A 3,538-nucleotide genomic window follows, 5' to 3' on the forward strand; every position below is an offset into this window, starting at 1 on the left:
TATTTAATTTTAATATCTTGTTTAAAAAACTTTATATTACTAATTTACAATTATCTCTGACAACAAATTTTATAACACGTCAACAAAACAAAAGAAATATAATATAAATCCAAATAAAACATTACAATTTTTTAGATTATTTTTATTATAATAGATTCTGAAAATCTCATATAGATTTCTTTACATATCAATACTGAGTACTCTTAGAAAACAATGAAAACCTCACATACATTTACTTACATTTCAATACTAACTACTCAGTAAATAATGAAAATCTCATATACATTTAGTTACATTTCCATAGTTATTGGATACCAAATATTAATCTTGTGTGAAATACCAGTCAAGACAAAGCAATTATGATACGTTAAATCGAGACAGCTATACAACCATACGTTGTCAACTCTAATTTCAATCTTAGAACACAGCATCACCGACTTTGCAGGCAGGGCTGTTGAATTTGATACAATTTTATTTTTTTTCCAATCTGACTTTCAGAAAGAAGATTTAAATATACAGAGAAGATTGTCAAACATAGTATACAAAAGCATGAGCAATGCATCATACATTTCTAGACTTTGCATTTTAAGATTTGACAAACCTGAATTCCCATTTATGCCATTCTTGCAAACCTGTGTACAAGAACTAGACATGACAAAATGGCCTCATATCACAATTTCAATGAGAATCCAAATCTTTGGAAAAGCAAAAACACTGATAACAAAAAAGATTTGATCCCAATGTGACAGGCACCGAATCTTATATTAGATTGAGCAGTAGACATGCAGACCCCCCTTTTGGAACACAAATCTAGGATATACAGTAGAACGTACAACCAGCAATTGTACAACGAAGCTTAGTTACAGTACTCTCCATGGTAATGCACATTACCCCCCCACCCAAACAAACAAAAAATGTCACCAAGACCATCAGTTCTAATCTTTTTTGGTTACATGGGCAGATACTATCCTAAGATCTATCTAATTTTGGCTTTCTTCTCTGATATTTGAATTGTTTTCTTTCTTTTTATGCTTCTTCTTCTGATGCTGGTGATCTTTGGTCAGATCTGAACCGAAAAGTAAGTCCAAATCAGGTGAATCTGAAGGAATATGAATTGCTCTGCGACGTGATATAATTGCAGGATTTCTCTTTAGAGGAGCTGATTTGGGTTTGCGAGGTGCAGGAGGGCACATTGTCATGGAGGATATCTTGTGTTCCTCAGACTTGGGTGTCACACAACATTCTTCTTCTTCAAACTTCTTTTCTGTCTCAGATCTGCAAGATGAAGATGAATTGGTTCTAATGGGCGCCAAACCACTGGAGATCTCTGTTGCATTCCCTACTGAATCTGTTGTTACCACTTCTAGTTTTGTACTATCACCACTGACAAAATCGTTTCTTTTCTTTCTCTTTCCTAACGATGAGGAAGAACAATTTGCAGAAGCCATCACCTCAACAAACAAATCTAATTTCTGCACCTGCAAACACACAACCATTGATTTTGAGTACTATCAGCAGATCAAATCTGTAAAAATGGCCTAGAGACTTTGAAAAATATTCTAAGTTCTAGCTACCCAAATACTGCTGAAAAGAATATAATCAAGAAGCATATATAGTGTGATCTGAAATGTTGAAAAAAACACACAAAATCGAATCTAAAATATTTTAAGCATGCATAGCTCTATGTTCTAAGAATGGCCTAGAGGCTTTAAAAATGTTCTAAGTCCTAGCCACCCAAATACTGCAGGAAGAATATGATCAATAAACATAGATGAAAAAAAGGAAAGAAAGAAAACCCATACCATATGGCTCAATGAAAAACCAGGCTAATCTTCAGGCTTGCTAGCTGTGTCATATACAGCTCCTGCACCCTCCTTTGTGGACACTGAAAATACCTTCAACCCTAACCCTTAAATTCACCAGCCCTCCGGTTGTAATTGAATGCTTTACAGGATAACAGCTTGCTTTGACCAACATGAGGCCTCCTTGGAACATGCAATTTTCTTTTTTTCTGTGAAATGCAATGAAGTTTTTTCAAACCCTGCAAACAAAAATGGCTTCCCGAGACAAGAAATCTGATTCTCTTGAACCCAAAAGCTGTGTGTGAACTGTGAATTGCCTTAGTTGAGAGAAGAAAAATAAACCTAGTCAAAGAATCCAAGCTTCTGGAAGCTTGAATTCCTCGGCAATGAACACTGGACTAAAGAAAATCAAATCTCAATTGATCATAATTTCTCCAAAATCTTCCTCAGATTCTGGTACATGGAAAAATGCAGCCCTCCTCCAATAAAAAGCACTTTTTCTGTTAACATGGGATTCAAACTACCACACAGTAATACAATTTGCTTGGTTTTCCAAAAACAAAAAATTCATGTACTGATAAAGCCAAGCAATGGAGATACATAAGATCCGGGTGTCTGTATATACAAAGCAGTTAGTAGTTGTATAAATCAAAATAAATTACAATTGTTCACGAACTATTCACCTACTTTTGATTTCACTCACTCAGGTTTAGAGATGACAATGAAAGAGATCACAACTCCAACAACCCTAGCTAACTAAACTGGTGATAGTCATGGATATTGACATTTTTAGGTCATTAAAATAAGGGCAGGATAGTCATGGACTATGACGTTTTTAGGCCATTAGAATAAGGGCAGGAAAAAAGCAGTGAATCTTGTGATCCAACACTGACTCTGATCTAATATGCCAAACTCTTTTCATGGGTCAATTTAAAAATTTTATGTAGATGGAGGTGCTTGAATCTTGGTGCATACGAAGGGTTTCCTATGAAAAAGTTTTTGAAATTTTGTCCAGCTAACAAAACAAAACCAACTCTGAGTGAGTTCACGTGCATTCAAAAGGTCAATCCAAACTGGGTATTTTTCTCTACCTGTGCTGACAATCATGCAAATACACGTTCCCCACTTCCCTCCTGCATGTCTTAATAATATGCCAAACACGTCCATGTTGAGTATAGACGTATGTTTGTCACACACCATTAATATCATTATTATCCTGGGTAATGGAGGAAATGATTTAGGGTTTTATATAGCATAGGATTCTGAGTCTATCACCATCATCTCATCTCTATCCTACTTACTTCCAAGAGCTTCCATTGATTGTCCTTTTGCTTGGTTTTCCACACCACTTGAACAACTCTTGAAACAAACACAACGTCTCCATAGAAGGGGGACATTATTGTCTTGCTTACTTTATTTGCATGCGTGCAATGAAGAGCAATGTTGATGTCTTCCTAAAGCTACAAACACAAATGTGTGGGGACTACACCTCCTAACATAACTTAAAAAAAAACACTTGATTGAACTCCATCACAAAATTTTAAATAAATGCTTAGGATGATGACTAAGAGTTTATCATTATCTATATATATATATATAATCATCATTAAAATAAATTTGAATTCAAGAAATTGCGTTTCTAATAGATCCTTTTATAGTAACATGTTCTTTATCATTCTTTTTTGTTTATAGGTCCTTTAAGAAATGCAAAAGAAAGAAGTTGTACTACAATTGCA

At 34.7% G+C, this 3,538-nt stretch overlaps 1 long non-coding RNA gene across 1 annotated transcript; it reads right to left on the bottom strand.

The window, feature by feature from the left end:
- Positions 1 to 409: 409 nt before the first annotated feature.
- LOC131071181 (uncharacterized) lies at positions 410 to 2,943 on the bottom strand. The gene is made up of 2 exons (XR_009371603.1): positions 1,803 to 2,943; positions 410 to 1,478 (listed from the first exon to the last, which is right to left on the bottom strand). It is a non-coding gene; the product is annotated as an uncharacterized LOC131071181 (long non-coding RNA).
- Positions 2,944 to 3,538: the final 595 nt, after the last annotated feature.

This window comes from Cryptomeria japonica, chromosome 1 (genome assembly GCF_030272615.1).
Source record: "Cryptomeria japonica chromosome 1, Sugi_1.0, whole genome shotgun sequence".
Taxonomy (NCBI): domain Eukaryota; kingdom Viridiplantae; phylum Streptophyta; class Pinopsida; order Cupressales; family Cupressaceae; genus Cryptomeria; species Cryptomeria japonica.